The sequence below is a fragment of the Pseudonaja textilis genome, chromosome 3 (assembly GCF_049901715.1).
Source record: "Pseudonaja textilis isolate UNSWEBS1 chromosome 3, rPseTex1.2, whole genome shotgun sequence".
Classification (NCBI taxonomy): Eukaryota; Metazoa; Chordata; class Lepidosauria; order Squamata; family Elapidae; genus Pseudonaja; species Pseudonaja textilis.
The window spans coordinates 44,278,393-44,303,071 of NC_141992.1; the positions used below are offsets into that span (position 1 = coordinate 44,278,393).

General features: G+C 38.1%; 1 protein-coding gene and 1 non-coding gene across 4 annotated transcripts in view; one reads left to right on the top strand and one right to left on the bottom strand.

Annotated features, from left to right (window-relative positions):
- Window positions 1–11,317, bottom strand: part of CDK18 (cyclin dependent kinase 18) — a 102,152-nt gene extending 90,835 nt beyond the window's left edge. For 2 of the 3 annotated variants that reach the window (XM_026715633.2, XM_026715631.2), the window contains exon 1: window positions 10,955–11,317. The gene's annotated coding sequence lies outside the window, so the exon portion shown is untranslated. The remainder of the gene's footprint in view (window positions 1–10,954) is intronic. The other variant, XM_087929408.1, reaches the window with a different exon arrangement.
- A 4,722-nt stretch (window positions 11,318–16,039) lies between these two features.
- TRNAK-UUU (transfer RNA lysine (anticodon UUU)) lies at window positions 16,040–16,112 on the top strand. Its single transcript has one exon. It is a non-coding gene; the product is annotated as a tRNA-Lys (tRNA).
- Window positions 16,113–24,679: the final 8,567 nt, after the last annotated feature.

Here is a 24,679-nt window from a genome sequence, read left to right on the forward strand (position 1 = left end):
GTCAACCCTAAAAGGCCGCCAGAGGTGACCAGCAGACTTGCACCAAAAGGCCGAACTTGAAGAATGAACCTCAGGCTTTGCATGCTTTGCTTTGTTTGATGCTTTATTAATGTTTACTGTTTTTCTTAGTTACATAGCTAACTGTTTATCTTAGTTATATAATTATCTGCTATTCATAGTATAGCTGTTTACTGATTATCTACTTTATAGTTAATTTTTTTCTCTTAATAGTGGAATTTACAATTCCAGGCAGGGAGTGTGCTGTCCCAGGCAGTCTATGGGAATTGGATAGTTATTTAGGAATTATGAGCTGTCCCCTTAAGGGAATGTATCATGGTAAATGTAGTTAAAGGTATCCTGGGAAATGTAGTTCATGTCATATGGCCACATCTGTAATCCTGATTGGTCACTAATTTGACCCTCAATGGGTTGGGGGAGTTTTCTTCACTTTTGCCTGAATTCTCTAACTCAAGGCAGCTGCTTTCTATCGCTACGAGATGGGTTAGGAGACAATCATTTTTTACTACAAGGCAGATATACAAAGGATTGGTCATTAAAGATGAACTTCATCACAAACATGAGTTATGAGGATACCTGATGAACTAATAAATGTAATTTGTTATGGACGTCTTGTTGAGTTTATCTATCTGCATCTGCACAGCTTAAAAATCCACTACTGTGCAGAAGACAGAAAAATAATGACGAAAAATCTTAGTGACTGACAACAGCAATTGTCAAGATCAAGATGAAATTGAAAGCAGTGAAATATCTACTGTGTACAATATGACAAACGCTAAAAGCTAAGATGCTCCACCACCCACATCAAAACCGAGAGAAAAATATGTAATTTTTTTTAAAAAAAGCACAAGTTAAGGTTATAGAATAACTCTTGAGGAGGAAAGAGTGCTATCAACAACAATCTACTATTGGCTATGTTGCTTTAGCAGACAGTGGTGAGTACTTTATTTAAATTATACTCTTAAAAGCATTTTCTTTCTCTATCTATTCCTTCTATGGACCACTACAGAATTGCCACTGGATTTGCCATCCTTATGGAATTAGTTCACTGTGAAGGCTGAACTAACTCTTTAGGCTCTGCACTGGTTCGCTGTATCTGAAACAATAACACTAGACTTTTTTCTATGGAGTTTTGGGTATTGTGGGCAGACCCTTTTTCTATTGGCTTTGCACTTTTTTACCTCCTAATTCCTGCTTGGCTAAGAGAAAATAATTATGCTATGGAAATAATACAGGCAATCTTATTAACAAATCCAATCTCTAATCAATTTCATAATCTTTGTGAAAACAAAAAGCTGTCTTGAATTTTCACTGAACCCTGCCTTGCTGCATCTCAGCTCAGGCAAGCTACATAATTAAACTCCCATACTCAACACCCACACAGAGACGGTCTTTACCACAAACTACACTCATGGTTAGAGCTACTGTGAAGAGCACCTTCCTGGAAAAATATCATCATGTTATCTTTCCTGCATTATAGGCAGTAGAAAGAGAACAAAGAGCCTCTGCCAGTGTTGCTTTCCTTCACCTGGTCACCACTGTTCATTTGTTTTTGAAAATGATATAAAGTGCAGAATGTGTGGAACATTTGGATAGGACTGGGACTAGACCTTTATTTTCTTGTGTGTGTGTGAAGTGGGGACAAAGATCTTTTTCTAACTCCAGCTCAGCAGCTCAGGTGTGAGATAACTGTTCCAGTTCCTTTTTTTTTTTTTGGAATTTCCCTCCTGCTCATTTGGAGGAAGGACAGATGGTCTCCTAGTGTTCCTGGCCTGTTCTCAGTGTTCTAAAGCTGGCAGAAGCTTCATGCTGATTTTTGAGGAAAGGGGGAGGGAAGAGTTTGAGTGAAAATACATTGTGTTGAGGTATCCTTTGAGTGACCATGGTGCAGCACTGGAAATACTGCTGAGTTTGAATTTCCAGGTTGTGAAATGCAGGTTTTAGGAAAGTTTGCAATACACAACTCAAACCAGGGCACCCTAAGATAATTCGCTCTTTGATATGAAGGACAAGATGGCACTTTCAGTCAATCCGCCTTTTGAAACGGACTGGACTAACTTACTTAAGCACTTGCGTCACAGAAGATACAAGGAAGGCATGGCACAACAACCTCTATCCTCCAATGTAATCACGGTTGCCCTCTTCATCACCAATGAAATAGTGTAAACTCTGCCCCCCATACTTCCTGCAGATCAGTGGTGGGATTCAAATTTTTTTCACTACCGGTTCTGTGACTTGGTGGGTGTGGCAGGGGAAGGATACTGCAAAATCCCCATTTCCTCCCCACTCCTGGGGGAAGGTTACTGCAAAATCCTATTCCCTCCCCATTCCACTAACCTGCTTTCCAGCTCTGTTCTCCTGTGCAACAAAAGAAGACCCAACCAATCAGCTGGACTCGGGAGGCAGATAATAGATGGGAGCAGGGGCAGTCAGAGCTGGTATTTGCCGGTTCTCCAACCTACTCAAAGTTCCGCTACCGGTTCTCTAGAATTGGTCAGAAACTGCTGAATACCACCTCTGCTGCAGATCCATGAGAAGCACATGAGATAGGCACAAGCAGATCATAAGTGGTGGCTCTTATTCAAACAGAGGTTGAATCTGTCTTAGACCAAAATAGAGCCACTTGTTAAGATACCAAACCCTTCTCAAACTCTGAAATATAGGCATTTCCGGCATTTCTCTTCCCAAACTTTCTCTTCCTTTTATTGGTACAAGTAAGCCTCAAAACTTATGACCACAATTGAGCCCAAAATTTCTGTTGTTTGATGAGACAGTGGATAAGTGAATTTTGCCCCATTTATGACCTTTCTTGCTGTAGTCGTTAAGTGAATCACTGCAATTATGAAGTAAGTAAGTGAATCTGGCTTCCCCACTGACTTAGTTTGTAAGATGGTCGCAAAAGGGATCACATGACCTGGGACTCTGCAACTGTCATGAATATGAATCAGTTGCTAAACACCTGAATTTTGATCATGTGACCATGAGGATGCTGCAATAGTCATTAAGTGTGAAAAATTATCACAACTCACTTTTTAGGTGCTGTTGTAACTTTAAATAGTCACTAAATGAACTTCTGTACATTGAGAATGACCTGTGCATGGAAGGAGAAAGGAATGCTTGGCAAAACCTAGGGCAGACGAGAGTGGCGTTCCCCTTAAACATTTTGTTCTTCTGAAGTTATTTATTTTAATTCTCATTCTTACATAAACAGGGAATGTGTGAATAATAAATGCAGCCATCCTTCTCATATCTTGATAGAATGCAGCCTGATTCAGTGGTGTAGATATATTACTGTGGCTATTGACAGATAGACTGGAACAGTTAAATTTTTCAGAGTGGTTCATTTTACGCAGGTATCCCCATTTTTTTGTTTTCTTTTTTGTTTAAGAATATTCACCCTACAGAACCATATGCTCATTCCTCCTCCTATTTTATTTAAAACATTAGATCAAAAGTCTTCCCTTTGATCTTTTGTTCATGATTTCTTTACAGTGCTTTTTAATTGATGTCAGACTTATTGAAGCAAAGTGGGTGCTTCAAGATGTGCAGAAATGGGAATTAAGTATAAAAAACAATCTATTTCCTTTGCTTCATACTCATTTTATAATTCCACACAATTTTTTTCTCCCAGGCCACTGGAAAAGTAACTATCACAATTTGGCCTCACCAAGCATGGCTACTTCCAGTCATGTTCTATAAATAATTGGCATTTGTAAAGTGAGGCAGGTGGCAGAGAGATAAGTAAACTGCATCACCCCTGCAAAAAAGAAAGCATCTGTGATAATTATAAATATCAATTTTTATCATTCACAGAAACCCAGATTAACAGTTTAACCATACTGGGTTAATAGCATCATTCTGGATTGCACTCTTCGATTTTGGTAGATGATGGACTAACAAGCTTTAGCATCATGAGATCTGTGACTCAGCATTTGTGATATAGGAAAACCAGCCCTTTACGGCATGGATATCTGTGGAACCATTATTCCCCAATGAGATTGGACCACCCCACTTGTGCTGGCAGAAGGGCCTTCTGCAATCCCATCAGCCCAGGAATTCCAGCTGGTGAGATCCAGGAGAAGGGCCTTTTCTACCTCAGCTCCTGCCCTTTGGGACATCTTGCCTTAGGAGGTAAGATCTGCCTGCTCTCGTTTAGCCTTCAGGAAAAGCCTTAAAACCTCTCTATGCCACCTGCCTTTGGAAGGAGAAGATGTTGGCTGGACGTGGCTGTTGCACTAACAGAGAAGGCACCCCAAGTTTTCCCTCCAAATCCTTGTTTCTGGTTTGTTTTAATTTTTGTCATCTTAAAAATGTTTTTTATTTTTTTTATTGTTTGTGGGTTTTATCTTGAGCAGGGGTGTCAAAGTCAAGGCTTGGGGGCTGGATGTGGGCTGCGGGGTGCTTAGATCTGGCCTGCAGGGCTGCCCTGGAAACAGCGAAGGATCAGCCCACGAGCAGCCCTCCCGAGCTCCATTTTCAGAGGGTTGCAAAAGGCTGTCGCAGCCAAAAACAGAGCTTGGGAACCTATTTTCGCTGGCAAAGTTCTCGGACCACCAAAGGCGCCCCCGACATGAGTGATGTCAAGCTGGCCACGCCCATCTCAGTCCCGCAAGGTCAAACACAACCCTGATGCAGCTCTCAATGAAATTTTAACACCCTTGATCTTGAGGTAAGCTGCTGCAAATCACCTGAACCACAAAATGGGCAGCAAACAAAATTGATAAATAAATAATTGAAGATTCCATCATCTTAAAGTACATTTAGAAATAGATTTGACTTTACATTTCTAGGTCTATGGTTTTGGGTTAAAGGCAACAACAGTAATGACATACGCCTATCGTCAGCTTCTAGTGTGAAACTGAAGTGGGAATATTTAAAACTGAAACATTTCAGACACTCTAGCAAGCACAGGCATAAGATCTATTTGACATCCCCTCTAGCTCCAGAGTCACAAAGAACTTTGAGTGCTAAGATGCTCCAAGCATTTCAAAATCACTGAGTCTAAACTTGGAAGCAGGAGAATAGGATATACACAATTGCAAAGATGATCCACCTCCACATCTCTTCTATAAGTTTTGAAATTTGCAGGAAGATTGGGATTTATCACATTTGGCCAATGGCAACAATCTGCTTTCCAATAGAATCTGGCCTGGAATCCTAGAATTACATGGACACCATTGCAGCTACTGTATTACAATTTTTAAAATCAGGTTCAATCTTACAGCTGCAAAATTAAATTTCAGATGTCAAAAAATCCTCAAAATTTTATCTTCCTTTTATTCGGCAAAATGTGATGACTGGTGAAGGCACTCACTATTGAGCCAGATTAAACTTCTTATGCTAGAAGTATTTATATTGATTGTATTTAATATACATTATTATGAAACCATTTATAAGAAATAGATCTGAAAATTAAACACTGACCCAAATTAGTTCTTAATGAGTGGTCCTTCAACAAAATCTTTTAATATAGAGGAGGTTTTTTTGTTTACTGTTCAAACTAACTGACCAGCTATGCTACCTTCTAGGATATTTCATTTGGTCCCATTCCTCTAAAATTTAGTCTTTTATAAGTAGTAACCATACTCAGCTTTTCTTCTGGCTTCCAAGTGCCTTGGAACAGAGTCTGTAAGATTTGCAGAAGTAACAAGAATTAGAGAAAGACTATCTTAAAAAGGAATTGTGTTTGAATTTTTTTGAAAAACACTGCATCTGATTAGGGTACGATAGCTCTGCAAAACCTAATTGTTTGCAGGACTAAAATCAACATGCTGTGCAACTTCAAAAGCAGACATTCTGTTTTTCATTTTCTTTTGCAAAAGAAAGGGTAGAACATTGTAAGGAAATCTGAGGAAGGAGATTCATTGGTATATGGATTATCTATCACTTGGTTCTCTCTGTTTAACACCCCTCTCTCTCTTCATATATCTTCTAAATACATATTAAATAAAATGTGGATTTAAGAAAGTGTTAGACAGGGTATCCAGCCTTAGGAGACAAGAATGGAAGATTCCTTTTTGCTATAGATTTTTATAGTATCTTTGTGAATTAATGAGAGACACAATTGAGATGTTCAATTTCTCATTGAAGTATTGTATATGAGGGATAGAGTTAAAGATATGAAGACAGAAATGGATTTAGGGGAAACTTTATTCAATTTTTTTTTCTCCAATAAAAGAGAAGGCCAAAATGAAAACAATCTTCCCAAGGGGAAGAAAGAAATCATTCTAATTTTTTCTTTGTTTGTTTCCTGGGTCTTTAAATATGTTGATAGAGACTCAGGAGTCACCCAACCTATAATATATATAGCTGGGTCTCCCTGATATTTATTGATTTATTAAATTTATATCCTACCTTCTGTCCAGGAGCTGAAACTTGTTTATAGTGCGTTTTCTTCTCCAGTGCTTTGCCAATAGTTCTTGTGAAGTAGGTGAGAGAAAACAGCTGACTCATCACTTAATGATTTTCTGTCACTGAGCGAGGACTTTAACCCAGGTGTCTCAAGTGACAAGCTAGTACTTTAACTACCACAACATCTAGCTACCAGAATTACAACTTGGAGTATCTTACTGATTGAAACATTTTTAAATTAATGACTGACTGGATCCACCTATACTGGTGAGTGGACTTTTATACTATTTGGAAAGACAATTTGGCCTGGAAAATGATCTGAACAATAAAGTCTTCCTGTTGCTGATATATTTTTATGTAGTCCCCTATTTGCACTTTTAGCTCACCATAGCCCAGCTTCTTACAGCATAGCCTTGACAAAGCTAAAAGCAATGACAAGGCCACAGTAGTATTTTCAACAGGATCTTTCATTGTCAAGATAAATAAGCCAACTATCATAGACAGGTTGTAAATTTACATCATTTTTGGCTGCAAAAGAGGCTATAGTAGAAGGTAAACATTCTTGTTGAGCAGGAGCTACATTAAACCTTGGCTATGAAGTTCAATGTGGGGGAATTATCATTTTTTTAAAAATTAACAGCTATGAATTATTTACAGTAGGATTATCATTGCAGTTTTATTTGTTTCCTACTTTAAAATAGTGGGAAATGGGTCTTTCAGTTTTCAGCAGACATCCTGAAAGGGATCTAAGGATCAGAGGCTTTTGAATTTCAGTTGCTAGATGCCTAGATAAGAAGCCTTCTCTTATAGATAATGCACATTTTTGTCATTCTGAAGTTTTCTTTCTTCAAAGACAGTAATGGGAGACAAAGCCCTTGACCTCTCACTGGTAAAACAAAATAAAAGTACCGGTAAGTAAGAATTGAAGATTGATCTGATTACTAAGAGTCAACTTCTATTTTAAAGCTCTGATTGGAACGTTTGGCAAATTTTTATATTTCTGGACCTTGCTTTTTAACTGCACAGTTACCTTGTTTTGTTATTTACAGCATATGAACTACTTCGGTAACTACTATAACGGGACTCTGAATTAGCTGTGGGACCTCTAACTGCAACCCTTAAACCATCTGCATTAAATAAAATGCAGAAAATGAAGGCAACCAGATTCCAATATGAAAGAAAAAAAGCACAAATAGCTGTTGTGTATAAAATACTCATATGGATTTGTAAAGCATAATGCTATAAATATAGAACAAATGGCTTTAACTGGATGTAACACAGGCAGCATAGTAGCCCCCAGAGTGAATGTTCAATGCAGTTTATGCAGAAGACATGCCAGTACAAAGCTGCCTACTAATATATTATGCATTTCACCCCCCTTTCTGATTTTTTTCAGGATAGCAACTTTCTCTTGGGGCTTTGAAACTAATATTGGCTAAGAAACACAAACAATTTACAAGTATTCAAGAATAACTGCAGGGATAACTCACAAGTTCTTTGAAGCAGAGAATACATATAAGGCAAACAGGTCTTTAACAAAAAGATAGGTTAAATGTTTAAATGTATGCTAAAGAGAGCATCAAGTAATAGTAATCTGTAGCAGATATAAGCAGCTTATAGCATAACAGATGTGAACTGAACTATCATTCCCAGCAGCCCAACAGTCAGTATGGTTGATGATATAAGATCATATTTGTAGTTCAGCAACATTTCAATTTGACAGTGGAATTATCCTAGGCCTAGAATAACAAATCTCTAACTTATTTATTTTCACTTCTGTAAATAAGCTTAGGAAATGAATGAAAGATTAAAATGAGTTGGAAAATAATCCATATTCCCTGGCAAAATCTTTTCTTTCACCCAATGATTATGTAAGCAAGACTATGATTGCATGTAGAATACAAAGTCCCAAACAGAAACACAATAGCCTAAGAATTAGTCAAGAAAGTCAGAAGGATGATATACCCAAACAACTGCAATTCTCCTTTTATGCAGAGAGGGGCTATTATGTCAGAATATCAACCCCAAATAACAATTCTACAGTAACAACCTTTCATATTAAAATACATGAATAAGCCTTCGTTTATCAGCATATGTCCAAGGTCTAATGCTAATAATTCTGCTTTTCTCTTTAGGTTGGACAGACTCAGCATCTTTCAAGTATCCTGCTCACAGATACAAAGTACAACTGTTGCTGGTGCTACTTATCAATACATTATACAATTATGTAAAATGTTAAGTAATTTTCCATTAATTGGTCTCAAAGAGAGATGAAACGCATTCAGAACATCGGACCCAATACACTCTAGTCTAGGGTGAAAAGTGAGACAGTAGAAGAGTAAAACCATCATGAAATACTTGAGCAAATAGAACAAGCTTTTTTTCATTCACTGAACACTTCCTGCTCAGCATCTGCTACCATGTGTAAGAGGGCTTCAACAAAAGAAGGGAGGGGTTTCTTTTTTGAAGTACAATTCTATACATGTCTAGATTTCAGCAATCACTACTTGTTTCAAAGAACTCACTTTCAAAAGATATACACAAAGTTGCAGCCTATGGTAATATCCGCATAGCAAAACACAGGGATAGCAGGAACATTATGATCTAGTTATGCTAACTAGATTATACTAACATTATACTAACTCATGCTTTGTTTACAAAGTCCAATTAATTGGATTCTTAAATAAGCTCATTGTGGCTTATAAACCATAAACCACTGGACTTAGTGAATACATACTAAAACAGAACCAAACAAACACATGACTTAGCAAGCATATCTTTATTTGGATTTGATTTTTTGTTGAAATAAAGGCAAAGTTTCAAACTAAATTAAATCAGATTCTCATCTCTGAATACTAGAATTGCTTCTTTAATCCCCAAAGAAGGCAAAGCACTATATAACATCTTGGTTTTTGAAAGACCATCAAGCAAGATGTTTAGGAAAAAAATGTTTGCTGTCTAATTAATAAACAATAAGAAAGCATTAATATTCAGGACATTACAAATAGGACTAGAAAATCTGTTGCTATCATGTCTGATCAGCAGAGGATACAATGAATGTTTAACTCTTTGCTGCCATCTAGTTGTTGTTCTGATTTTTGTGCCCAAAATGTATAGCAGTCCTATATACCTTCTGAATTAATTGCCTATTTGACAGCATGTAACTGCATGTTTTAGTATCTTACAGGGCCCCTAAAATTGCCTTCTAAGCTTCACACCAAATATGGTTGTTGATATATTTTTCTGCTCCACTGTCTTCTTTATACCAAATATGGTTCCTGATATATTTCCCTTCAACTTTATTAGAGCCAACCATCCTCGTAGTAGCTACTTCATCACCCTCAGAGCCACACGCCAGTTGTTCCAATTCACTTGACTGGTAAAAACCACAAATAAAAATCCATGCCCACAGTTTGGAGGATACTCTGCATTGCCTTTCACAATTAATGCCACCACTGTCCTCATGTATGTGCAACAATCACTCTCTCTTTTGTTTCTGGGAGTAAGGAGCTGCTTCAAATATCCTTGGCTGGCTTCAGCTTTAGTCTGGCAGCTCAGGACTTTCTAATATGCTCATCCAGTTTGGGGAGCCCGTCAAATCAGATGAAGACAACTGTGTCAAATAAACATTTTAAACACAGATTTTCCATTTACTCAGGAAAAATGATAATAATTCCAGCTCCGTTGATGCTAGAACCATGTGAATTGTTTACATGATCAAAACCTTATACTGAAATCCGGCAGATTATCCCTTGCTAGGATACGGCAGGTAACAGGTAAAAAAGGGAAATAACCTCTGCATTAATCACATTCCCAAAGATTTTCTCCTTTCCCCTTCCTTGCTAGCTTCCTCTATAGAAGGTCAAAGTACAGATCTGATAAAAGTCCAGGGGGTTAAAGGAATCAGAGGCCAGGTAATATATCAGAGAGAGAGAAAAAGAGGGATGGTGTCAAAGTGAAAATGAGAGCTACGCAAAGTTCATCTTCATAGTCTGAAGGCCCAAGGCTTCTATGGCAGAAATGATTTGAATAAACCAGAACATCTAAGGATAAATCCAGCGGTGCTGTCTTGTTCTCACAAAGGATGCAGTGATTAAACTTTGACGTTTTTAATAAGTGGATTTCTTGCTGGATTTTGATGCATACAGAAAACAAGCTGCCGGGGTGAAGTTCCTAGCGTAATCTCCCTGGCGCACTAGCTTTTCGCACGCAGGGATCGTTACCTCTCTTTCACAGAAAATCCCGCCCAGGTCCTCTTACCTAGGTTTGGGGCGCAACAACAGAGGCGCGGATTTACCATTCGTCAGAACGAGAAGGGGTCCTAGCCTACGCGCACAGGTCGTCGAGCCGCGAGAGTTGTTTCTTGTCGCCGCGCTCTTTCGAAAGCCGCCCGATTGACCGAACTTTCCTCGCAAGAAGCTCGCGAACCCCACCCTCACGCGTGTCACAAAAGCGCCCTCCAATCCGGCGGAGAAAGCAAAGGAGAAGCCGGAGGGACGACGAGGCCCCTGGAAGAGACGGACTCCGTTCCCTTCTTCCTCTTCTCCTTCCCTCCCCGCGCCATTCACGCTGCGTTTCGCCTTACCTTTGCTCGGTTTACACCGAAACCCCGTGGAAACGAAAGCAAACAGCCCCACGGAAGGAGCCGCGGCGGTGCTCGCTTAGGCGCTGCTTTGGAGAGAGGGGCTCGCTCCCGCCTCGCCGGCTTTTGGCGTCGCGCCCCCCACTCCTCTGGCGTTAAAAAGAAGCAGCGAAGTCCCACGTCCACGCCTCCCGGCAGAAATTCATGACGCTCCCTGGCCAGGTCCCATCCGGGCAGAAAGAAGAACTAGAGGCTTCTGGTTTCCAAGAACAACCTGAGCCCGGCGCTTCGGGAGGGAGGGGCCACCCTGCCGCCACCTCCCGCAGAGGGCCAGAGGGCTTCACGCGGCGCTGGTTCCTCCTCTCCGCCGTGGCCTGAGGTGGGAGGGCGAGAGGGAGGGAGGGCCTGAGGGGCGTGAATGGCGCGGGATTTGTCCTCCCGATGTCAGCGATGCCGTATTTTGCGGTGGGAAGAAAAGTCAGGGATTCAACAGATGCAGCCTTTCCAAGGCTGTAGCGCCCATGCCGCGAAAAGCAAGGCGATGATGGTACCCATTGGCCTAAAAACGAAGTAGAGAAAAGGGGGGACGGAGGGAGAGGGGTAATCCAATTACCGATCAGGATGGAAAGCAATTAAAAAAAATACCCAAATTCAACTCGTTCTTGAGCTTCATTACACAGACTCTGATTTAGATCAGAGGCAAGGATCTTTTGTGTTCACTTTTATCGAAGTATACAATATCAAGGAAGCTTCCCTGTTCTCCTGCCCTCCACCTGATAGGTAATCTGAGAACCCAGTTTAACAAACCCCCCCCTCCCAAGTGGTTTCTAAGACCATGAGAGTGTTAATGACTGTCCGGCTGCAAAGATTATAAATCCTTCCCATTCCCCTCCAGTTAATTGGAACTGAAGAAGCTTCTTGGTTGACAATCGAGATGTCTTCAAGGATAAGAAAAATGAAGAAAGCCCAGCTGCCTTTATTAAATGCACCTTTGGGACCATCCTGATCGGGATGACTGAGAACCTCCGTAGGCATTTACCTGTCCACGCTTTATAGCAGAAAAAGATCTGAATCCTCTGCTATCAATCTATGTCTACCTTGCCTAATTTGGATGCAGGATCTTTGCATACTAATTACTGTCCTCTATCTCAGGGGTCTCCAGCTTTGGCAACTTTAAGACTTGTGGACTTCAATTCCCAGAATTCCTTTGTTGGCTGAGGAATTCTGGGAGTTGAAGTCCACAGGTCTTAAAGTTGTCAAGGTTGGAGACCCCTGCAATTCTTGCCAGACTTTAATTTCATCCGGATAGAAAGCAAGCTGCCTGGTTTTTGATGTCTTCTCCCTGTTATGCTAGTTTTCTCTGCACAGGGACCTCTTCTTCTCTCATAGAATAACATTCCAGGGTACTCTCTCTCATCTGTCTTTTGTAGTACAACAATAACAGGAATGTGAGTGATCACAACTCGTGTGGATTACTTTGAATCACAAGAACTGTTTTCGTTGCTATTCCCTTTCCAGTTAATTTCTCCAACTTTACTTGCAAGATGCCTACCTACGTTCCGTTGAGGACCTTGCTGACTGTATTTATTTAAAATATTTATATGGCCACCCATCTTAAGCAACTCTGTACAGCTTACAATGTATTTGCATCTATTAGAAAGGGGTATGAAACTCAAAACACCACCAGTGCTACCCAAGGATCAGTTCATTATTCTGAAAGCTGCAACACTGAAGCCTTTTCAGAAATTGATACAAAAAATATCTCAATGAATCAAAATGAAAAGAATCTCAGGATTCTCATTAATAAAAATGAGAATATTCAGTCTGGTGGGTGAACTCACTTGTGACCAGGTATTGGAGAATGCTGTTTGTTGGCATGGGTACCCTGACCTCAGAGTATAGAGAAGGATGCTGAAATAGAATTGGTCCAATTGATTTATGTCTGTGGAATTAGTTGGTAGTAATTGGGGCACTTTATCCTTTGCGTCAAATAGCAAGGTATCTAAAACACCAAAGTAGAGTTAAAATCAAAGATGTTTGACTTATGTCTTTCAGCCATTCACTATTTTCAAGGAAGTGGAATATTTTCTTTCTGTACCAGAATAATCTTATTAAATTCATTTTGAATTGGAGGAATAAGGTAACTGTTATTGTAAGATAGAATAACACAGTGGTAGTCAACCTGGTCCCTACCGCCCCTTAGTAGGCGTTCCAGCTTTCATGGTGGGCAGTAGGGGTTTTGTCCCCTACTTTGTAAATCACCATTACTGTGGAACCGGTGGGTGGTTTAGGGAAAATTTTTACTACTAACAGAGATACAAAAGTGGGCGGTAGGTATAAAAAGGTTGACTGCCCCTGGGATAACACATGAACAAGAAAGTTCGGCCCTATCTAGTGTTAACTCTTGTTAAGATGAACAAGAACAAGGAAAATGCATTTCTCTTTGTGTTTGTGTGTGTTTGTGTTTGTGTGTGTGCAACAGAGGTGGTATTCAGCAGGTTCTGACCAGTTCTGGAGAACCAGTAGCAGAAATTTTGAGTAGTTCAGAGAACTGGCAAATACTATCTCCGCCTGGAGATTTTTTATAGTATCCTTCCTCTGCCATGCCCACCAAGCCATGCCCACAGAACCGGTAGTAAAAGAATTTGAATCCCACCACTGGTGTGCAAACTCACTATTTCCTGATTTCTAGCCTGGTGCCTTAACCACCTGAGTCTCGTATGTGGTAAGGACTCTTTTAGAAACATCACTTTGAATTACACAGGAAAATTTAACGTTGTTATAAGTGAAAAGTTTCACTTCAAAATAGTCAATTTCCAGAAACCAGCCTAAGACAAGTAATTCTGCAAGACATTAACAAGTTTGGGCATACATTTTGTGAGTGTGTCACAGGAAATGATTTTGTCTTTAACTACTAATCAGAAATGAGAAATTATAGCAATCTTCACTCACTGAACTGGTGGTTTAAGACTATAATTTGGAAAGAATGGATGCAAAGGTACAAGAGACAAATTAAAGGAACTTGTGGACTCACACAAAAAGGACTGTGTTCAAAAACATCTTGGAGAGAAGAGCTAAAAATGAAGGCAACTGTGGATAACAGGATTTAAAGGCACGGTAAGCTACGACTGCTAAATAAATAAAGAGAAATAAATAAGAAATAAAAATAATATCTGACAGCTGGGAGAGTTTGGATATCAAATTACTCATGTAAAATGTTGGCCCAATCATGCATAGAAATGAATACATATATAAATAAGACCAAACCAAGAAAAGATATGAATACAAATATCAGTTGTAAATGTTAGAAAAAGCAAACAATATCCAAACAGCAGGCAGCTGGAACAAAGGATTTTAATTCTACAAAAATTACTTTTGAAGTTCAAAAGAAATTTCCCTCCAAATTCAGTAACCAGTGGTGGGAGGAGATATTCTGAATGGTAAAGTATATGGATGTATATACCATTAAAACAATCAAAACACAGAAAACTACAGAAAACAGAATACTACAGATAGTCCTTGACTTACCACAGTTCATTTAGTGACTATTCAAGGTTACTGAAAAAAGTGACTTATGATCATTTTTTACACTTCCAATCATTGTAGCATCCCCATGGTTCCATGATCAAAATTCAGATGTTTGGCCACTGGTTCATAATTATGACTGTATGATCATTGTAATCACCTTTTGCAATCTTCTGACAAGCAAGCAACTTAACAGCCATGTTACTAACTTAACAACTGCAGTGATTCACTTAACGGTGGCAGAAAAGTCATAAAATGGGACAAAACTCACTTAATACATGTCTTACTTAGCAACATCAATATTGGGCTCAATTGTAGTCATAAGCTGCCGACTACCTCTATTACCCCTATCCATCCCTGGATTTCCTTTTATTGGTTTTTGGTTTGTAAATATATTCTTATTGTGTATTAACACCGATTACTTTCAATCAATTAATGTCATAGCTAAATTTTCCCTAGCAAAAGCGTTCTTAATCTGAGCACAGCACACAAGAACATTCTCTGTGTATTGAAAGATAACTTACACAATGGCTACACTCACTGATTATTATAGGTCCTGTGTTCAAAATAAAAGCCTGGAGACCAGTTTATTATGTAAGCCCAAGAATGATGCTAAGAAATATGACACTAATGCACACAAACATACACACTGTGTATTGACTTCAAGGCTTCAATAAAAATGGTCGTGATTTAAGTATTCCTTGTTACATATGGTTGCAACTCATCAAAATACTGCATAGAAAATACCTTCAGAATCCATAGATTGCTATGACAGCTATTGAAAGCAGGACTCTTTCTGTGGCTATGTTAATGCTTATTCCTCGAGTTATTGAGTTAGCAGAAAAGTATTCTGGCATAAATTGTGCTGGCCTGACAGCTGAGCTCTGTTTGTCTTTAGTGACTGGTAGTATCCTTAGTTTTAAAGTTTAAGAGAAGAGATTGGTGGATTTTCCTGTCTTCATTTCCTCTCCTATCTACTGTCACCTTGTTGACTAGAAAAGCAAAGCAAAAGATCCCCCATGTCCATAAGAGCTAACCTTAAGATATGCTGGAACAAGCTTGATGACTATGGTCTGGTACCTGGAACAGTGCTGAGTCCCAACCAGCTGCATGAGATCAAGGAAGCAAAAAACTGTATTGACATAGCAAGGCATCCTAATGCTAGAACTACAGTAAATACAGAATCTTAGATTCCCATGTTCCTTAGATTCTCATCCGTGACCTATTGGCTGGCTATTTTGGAACAAAGATTTAGAGCTCTTGCAGAAGTCAGGTTAAATCCATAATTGGAAATAGACCAAATGATGGATCATCAATGTGGCAAAGAAATTTTGTGGACCATCGGACATCTCCTGCTTCACCTTGTGCAATTCTGCATACTTAAAATGTATCAGTTAGGCTGAAAGGAGAAACAGGCAGATCTCAGGTTCATCCAAAATGAATATCCCAAATCTATAATAGCAGCAGGGTAGTGCTGGTAATGAATGGCTGTGACCAAAATGGTACCACTCTCCCCACAAAATAATGAAAAGGTAGAAAGTATGAGCATGCAGATATCAGAGTGCCTGGATAGCTCAGTTGGTAGAGCATCAGACTTTTAATCTGAGGGTCCAGGGTTCAAGTCCCTGTTCGGGCGAGAATGATTTTTAATAGAAAATCTTGCAAGATAGAAACATCCTTTCAAAGGAAAAAATTGAAAAGAATAAGTGAAATCCTGTTTGTTTTTTTCAGCCTAGAACTAAGAAGAAATTTCCTGAGAATCGGTGGAATAACTTGCCTCCAGAAGTTGTGAGTGCTCCATGTTTTTAAGAAGAGATTGGATAACCATTTGTCTGAAATGATATAGGGTTTCCTGCCTTAGCAGGAGACTGGACTAGAAGACCTCCAAGGTCCCTTCCTATTCTATTCTATTCTATTCTATTCTATTCTATTCTATTCTACTCTACTCTACTCTACTCTACTCTACTCTACTCTAAACCTTTTCCTGCCAGAACCTTTATTTAGAACAGATCCTGCAACACACATTTGAATCTTTCTAGGGAATATTGGTCTTGATTCTTAAAGGCCAAACTAGTGGCCTTTCAAAAGACCATTAAACCTGGATTGAACAAACAGAATTAGCTTATTTCAAAACATAATAAAGTTAGAGCACACATAAAACTTAACAATGCTCATTTAGGCAGATAGCTAATCGTCCTTGCAGTTCAGGACAAAATGAGTATGGAACATTGTGTAGTCAATAGGAATGAGGCAGATGTGCCATTCCCAGAATAGTCAGTGAGATATTGCTGTACAGCATAATCTGTATTGAGAAAAGGCAAAATACTCTTTTAAAATTGGAACAGTTAAAAACAAATTTAAGATGCCTCTTTTGTGGGCTGTGGAACATCTCTTAAAAATATAAAGTTAGTAAAGTTTCTTCATGCCGTGTGGATGAGTCCATCACATCGCTGCTTTTTAACTTAAAGTTTGTTACTATTTCCTTCAGTCAGGATTGTTAAATGAAACATAGAAGATTCAGTAATTAGCAAAATCGTTTGTTTTACTGACTGGAAGTTCCTTTTATATTTCTTTTTAATGAAAATGCTGCAATGCTGGACTGCCTGCATGGTCTGTTCTATGATACATTGCTTAAAGGTGCATGCTAAAACTTGGCCATCAATTGGCCGAGTTGGGTTCACAGGAAGTTATTTGTGAAAAAAGTGTTCAGACTTCAAAACTTCACAGTCTTGTTTCTCACTGCCAAAGGAGAAATCTAATTTGTTCATCAAACTGATTATTATACCAGAATTGATCATTTTAACCAATCCTTCAAAGTGTCTGGTTTTCTTAACCTTGGGTAGGCATTACTTTTAATGTATTAGCTGACTGTGAAACCAGCCATAATAAATAAAATTTATATGGCATCTCACTCCCAGTTACTCTGTGGAGTTTACAAATGGTTGAACACATTAATAACACAAAGCAACACAAAACAAAACATAGATTTTCCTTAGAAGGATGAGAACAGCGTATGGAGAATCTCTATACATATGTATAGACATATATGTAGAAGACATTTCATACACAACAAATATTCTTGGAGAGCCAAGATGGGTTTAGCCCATATAATTGAACAATCTTGTAGGACTTTCTTGGATGATTGACTAAAGTGCTTGGAAGAATTATTTACTGGATTGCAGAAGAAATATCCAACTATTCAAATTTCATCAAAAATTTCAGACAATAATACTTACAATATATCCCTGCTCAGCATATACAAACTACTGCCCATTGGTGAAACCTCTGTGCCACTTAATTTACTTTATTAATGTACTTCCAATTGTCTGATGGTTTAAAATGTAAGAGAATATTCATTCATTTGGTGAAAGTTTATAACAGATTATCTATAATTTGAACTGTGATTTGATAATTCAAATGTGTAAAATGACAGGTTGTAGATTGTGTGAATGTGTTATCAATTAAGGCCATGCTTATTTAGAGGTTTAACCTCTATAGATTCTTTTGAACAATACACCACAGCTGTGTAACAACAGATATTTCCCATCCCCATTATTTCTGTTATTCGAGATATCTCTCTGGAAAGTAGGGTTTTTAAAAAAATAAAACAACATCACTTCCAAGCAGTGAAAAAAGAACCAGAACAGTAGCCCTTAAATAGATCTATTTACTTGGAAAAGTATTACTGAATATGATACACAGCTTAAGGAACTGGTTATAATATTTATAGTTCAACAATTTCTTTACCCTATAAGAAAACTAGAACTGTAGAAAGTTCTGCAGAGAGCAAAGTCATTTCTATGCCTACTGTTCCTACCCAAGTCTAGAAAACACTGTTTCCTTGCTATGCAAACAGACTTCATTCATTCTTTCATACTGAGTTTTGTTGGGAAAACAGATGAATTACCTCTACTTATCACCAGCCACCCACTTCCGTTGTAAACTAGAATATTTACTGGAGTGGCACTGTTGGACGCCAACAGCCCTCTTGGACTACTAAGGCCAATAGTAATGAATTATATGTTTATCTCTATAATGTGTTGTTGAATTGTAAGCTGCAAGCTATAGGTGGCTTCTTTCTTTTGATGTTGCAAAGCTTCCATGCAATCTTTTGGTGCCTCTTTTCCTCTCCAAGCTTCTTTATAGGCACTTTGTATAATCCCGATTAGTATTTCTTCTACTTTCTAGTCTACAGAAGCTTATGCAGAACAAATATATATGTTATGTTCTCTGGACATCCAATAAAAGTTGTAGATAAGTATTTAGTATGTGCTGTTGTTACTGAAAGTCGTGTCCAGAAAATTTAAAGAAAAACCAAAGTAGATAAGATTGTTATATTAACTTAATTTAAACAATCACTCTGAAATATCTCCAGTGCTAAAAAGAAATTGTTTTTTTCTCTTATCATGTTCCACACATCTATAGAAGTGATGGTGCAAAGTTTCAGCCAGAAAGTATGGCTGGCAGGCAGATTTGAGTTTTAACATCTTCTTATTTTAGAAAGTAATAACTAGATATCCAGGAGTACGTGTAGTCTCTAAGTAAATCCACCAGCAGCCATGATTCATTCTCTGCTGCTTTGTTTCATTAGCTATATAATCCCATGGGATTAAGTGTTTTAAAAGTAAGTGGAGCTTTCTGCAGTTCATTACTTTCTTCTTTTCTTTATCACTTGCTAATGAAGCAATGCAGGTGTTCAACAACTCTCACTTGCAAACCTATTTAAGTGAGGAAACACATCATATACAGTGTATTGTATTTGCAAAATCTAGAAGTTATGCCAGTAAAAGATCTGTAACTACATTTGCATCTATTGACTAAGCAGTTGATGAAATGGGCATAAAACCTTTCTCCAGACTTAAAAGCCAGATTATGTTGGTATCATATACCATTCCCTGCCACTATTTTATATTGGACACATGGCTCATTAACCAAAGTTGTATGCTTATCTATACAGATCTACCAAAGCTGTTCGGATTTTCCAGAAAGCAGAATCTGAATCCAATTTTTATTGTAAATAATGAATTCCAGTTTTCATGAAGACAAAACAGTAGTTGCTTAACATGTTTTGGAAACACAGCCAGAGGAAAAGTATGGTGCAACAGCTGATAAAATTCAACCATTCAGATTGCTGTTCTATAATCCTGCACAGGTGAAAGAAAGCCCATACAGGAAAGAAGATTGGTATCACAAATAAAAATGTTTAACTTTGTTTTTCTACATCTTACTCACAATGAGCATTTTAACTACACACAAAATGGGATTCAAGAATTTGACTTCAATTTGACATTAAATTAATAAAGTATGCATTAGCAGACTTTTTAATGAATGTACTGTATTGTTTGAAATCTTTTCAAACAATTATTGCAGAATGTTATAGATTCCATTTGGGGAAAAATAATTCATGTCACAGAAATTATTTAACAATTATTGAACATTTTAAAAGAATTGTTACTTTGCAGTGATTTTTCACAGCATTTATTAATAACTTGGAAAACTTGGAATTGGACAGCTTACACTGCCATACTCCTTGCTGTCTATACCCATGGTTTAAAAGCAGTAAGAGGTGAATTATTCTAGGAGCCATAATGGTGCAGTGGTTAGAATACAGTATTCGCAGGTTAACTTGCTGTTCACTGCTAGGAGTTCAATTCTGACTGGCTCAAGGTTGAGTCAGCCTTCCATCCTTCCAAGGTCAGTAAAATAAGCTGAGTCAATAAACAGTTTAGAGAGGGCTGTGAAGTGGTATATAAGTGCTATTACTATTGCTACTCTGATATATGCTTATCCTTACTTCTTGCAAAGCAAAATAAACTGGATGTGCATTGCAACATAAACTCATTTTAATATTATCTGTCAACACTGAAAATCCATGTTGATTTCTACTTCTGGAGATACTCTTTCAGTACAAAGAATGATTTCCTTTCTTGTGGTTTCACAACTAAAGCCTCAAGCATTTAGAACAGCGGTCACCAACCGGTGGGCTGTGGCCCGCTGGTGGTCTGTGAGAAAATTGTGGTGGTCCTCAGAGAAATGTCACCTCCAGAGTACCCACCAAAGCAATTAATCCAGGCTGCGCAGGAACACTAGGCTGTACCGCCCACATGGCCCTTCCTCCCCTCCCACTCACTCCTTACCTGGCAAACTTGCCTGCTAAGTTGCTATTTTTCCTTTTTTCCAAACATCAGCTGTTCTGCTGTGCTGGGAGATTTAGATTAGCTAGAAAGCAAGAAATTGTTGGATTTCTTGTTTTCTAGCTAATCTTTACATCTTCGGCTCTGCTTTTAAGCAGAGCAGAACCTTCCTTAGGACTGAAGCAGTACAGACTCAGCTAGCTGATGGCAGAAACACAGATCTCTGAATGAATCTGTGATTCTGTGAGCAACTCAATCTGCCTGCCTGCTTTGCCTGATTTTGGGTAAAAGTTGCTCTTTTTTATAAAAAAATATCAATATTTATATAAATATTTATAATATTTACATGCAAACCATGCCCAGCCAGTCACATGACCACCAAGCCACAGCCACAAATTAGGCCACACCCACAGAACTGGTTGTTAAGAAATTTGAATCCCACCCCTGCCTCTGTGTGTTTGTGTGTGTGTGTGTGTGTGTGTGTGTGTGAGAGAGAGAGAGAGAGAGAGAGAGAGAGAGAGGTAGAAGGGAGGGAGGGAAAGAGAGGTTAGATCAGATCTCTCTCTCTCTGTCCCACCAATGTCAGCAAGCCACCACCAGTCAAAATTCATATTAGTGGTCCCTGGGATTTAAAATTATAAATATGGTGGTCCCTGAGGTCCAAAAGGTTGGCAACCCCTGCTCTAGATGGCTGTTTGAATACAGAGCCCTGGACTTCATGTCTAGTTTCTTCACACTCCCACTCCTCATTAACAGGAGTCTGAGGAGAGGAAGTGTCACTTTCCAAGGTCTATTGATGTTTCCCTTCAAAATGTAGGAAACAAATTTCCTAATCATTAGTTTTCCACTAATGAATAGTCTATTGAACATCATTCCTGGACTAACTAATAAACCTGCTGGAGAAATTAATGTTGGATAGAAGTTTTAACAATCTGTTTGATTTAAAATGAAATAATTCAATGACTGCACAATAGGAAATTGGATAGTGAAGATTATCTAGTTTTCTACCTTTATACTCCTTTGTGTATAGAAGGCATAATAAACAATTTAGCTAATTTAAACTATTTAATCTCTTCAGCACCAGGTAGATAATATTATACAAAACAGCAGAGACTGATGAAGATGATTGTCAAACTCCAATTGGTAATCTTTGCTTTCTTGGAGAAGAGCAAATGTTGTTCTCATCTTAAACAGGGGAAGAAAGAGAAGAATCAAGAGAGCTTTTTGTTTACACTGGAAGTAGCATGTTTGTGGATGAGCATGTTATCAGTAACTGGCACAAGTTTGTTACAAATCTGACAAATCTAATCTCTTTCCTTGATGGAATTACTAGTTTGGTAGAGTTTGACAGCCCTGTTCTAGTGGATCATACATTGATCAAAGACTGAACTAGATGACTGTTTATTATTCTATGAAAGAAGAAATAAATAACTGATTATTTAGAATTATCCGATCAGTGTTTTATGAACATACTGTGTATACTTATTTATTCACAGGTACAACTGTATAGGACTAAGCTGAACATGGTAATTAAAACATTAACATCTGCATTCAAATAATGTAATCATAATTTGAGGAAATGTCTCAAAAGTTTGTAAATGAAGATGACGATAAGTATAAAAATATTTGGAAATGCTGCCATCTTCTGGCAATTTAGGAAAAGATTCTGATAGAGTACTCTTGAATTTGAATCTATTTCCAACCTGGTATTCTTGAGGTTTTAATATAATTTTCCAATTCAATGGGCTGTTGATTCAGGATAACAAAAATAGCAGTCAGCAACAGTAACAGATTTGGGAAGGCAAACCTTATTTAATTGGAAATACTTCCACAAACTGGAAACAGCTACCAATTTTAACATCAGAACATCTCTCTAATTCTCTCTCTCAATTCCAACTTCCAATGCCAACCTTCTCAATCTTATTAAAGATGAAACTCAGCACAGAAAAATCTTTCAGGTTGAATATGTACTTGCATTTTTCTACCTTAGTTTTTCCACTTCTCAATTTACACAACAGTTCTGACACTCCATCTAAAGACTAACTGGGGCTGATCCTCTTGGCTTTCTAAGCCAAGGTTTCTTCGTTTGTTTTTCATATTTCTATACTGCCCTTCTTCCTCAAAGGGGGACTCTGGGTGATATACAATAAAAAGATTATCTGGGTACTGCCACCTATATGAGTGTAAGAGTATTTACCAATCTGATTATGGTATAGAAATAGTATGTGTTTATGGTATAAACAGGCAATGAAATTATGTGAGATAGAAAGTGTGAATGGAGGAAATACAAAAAATAACAAGCAAGAGGATGAAATGCAATTATTGATTATTCTTAGTTTTGGGGAGTCAGAGTAAGCCTCTGAATATGTGTGTGTGTGATGGGAGTACTTTCATATTTGTTTATGTTTTAGTCTTAATGTAATTGCAAGTACATGAAAACAACAGGGAGAGAACTAAAGGGGTTATTTATTTTTTATATCACCTCTTTTCTTCAAAGCTTAAAGTAGAGTATCTAGGACTCTTTCCCAATCTGATTTGTGTAACAGCCCAGCAAGATACACTGGGTTGAGGAACGACACCTGTTGTCCAGAGTCACATTATTTGAGTTGGACGGCCTTATAAATCGAATGAATGAACTCAAACCTCCCAATTTTCTTCTTTGGCTGAATGAGAATTGGAAGCTTGATCTCCCTAATCTTAATTAGCCATTAACCAATATATTATAGTTGTCTCTTCATTCTATGTGTTTTAAAGCTTGGCTCAAGGGTGGTAGAGAATGTGTCTGAGACTTTAGGAAATCATTGCCGATCAGAGTAGATAATTTAGTAAATAATAATAGAATGGAATAGAATAGAAACTAATTCTGACCAAATTAGAGGTGCCTATCTTGTCTAATCAATCATGAACCTTGTAAATTTCAGTTTCTTTACTTCAAACTGTCTCAGCATCAGTTGAGTATCTCCTGATGGTGTGAAACAATTAACTGCCAAGTAATCAGGCAATTAGATGGTGTGATTAGAAACACCAGGGACTTGCTGTTACAATTGCATTTGGAATAATCCAAGTGGATGTGAATCCAGAAACATGGATAATATCTAAACAACCTTTTCTAGCAGAGTTTTATGACCAAATTGATAAAGAAATCTTAGGAAGATTCTCAGGGACTGAAAGAAGCACTGTTTTTTTTTGCAAAGTCTTATTAATTATGGATATCAAATAAAGTAGAAATTGAAGCCTGATAGATCCATTGCCTTTTCTTTCATCTTTTGCTAATCAAGGGAAAAACTGGAAAAAAAATGCCATACTTGCTTCTTAATATTTCTGTAAGTATATAGAAAGCAATGAACATCCCCTGAAGCAAAGTTTCTCAATGAAAGAATGATAGCTGACAGCTGGTAGCATTCTGGTGACAAATTGGTGGAAATGGCTTATATTCCTCCTCTCTAGTAATCAAATGAAGGAGGCAAGTGAGAACAGCATGGATCCAAAAAAGGGCAAGTTTTTTCTGCAGGGGAAAATCTATGGTAACACAGACTTCTCTAGAGATGAAGAGAAAAATAGGAATTCGTTAGAGATTCAGTAAAATTTTATTAGTATCAAAATGACTGCCTGGTGGGTTCATGCTCAGGTAGAAATCTTGGCAACAATTCAGAAATAGTTTACCATAGTTTTCTAACACATCTTTCAATTTCCCATCTAACCTACAGATCTGGGATTTCCTGGTAGCTTCCCATGCAAGTACTAAGCTAGCTGACTCTGTTGACTTGTTTAAGATCAACTGTCAGCCTTTCAACTGTTGGAAGAAATATCCATTTGGTTCTGTTCCAAGCTGGGAGAAAGACACTGGAAACATGGAGGCTGATTGGAAAGATGGTTTATTGATGAAGCGGAACCACGTGGGTTTGTAGTTCTTGGCAGCTGACCAAAATGGAATTGAGAGTTGGGTAGAGGGTTATACCTTCTTTGGGCTTTGCACTTGAGTTCCTGTTCCTGTGTAAGAACATGTCCTTTAATATTCTATTGGCTGTTGTCAAATTCCTATGGGGTCATGTAGGGGTCATAGCTGGCT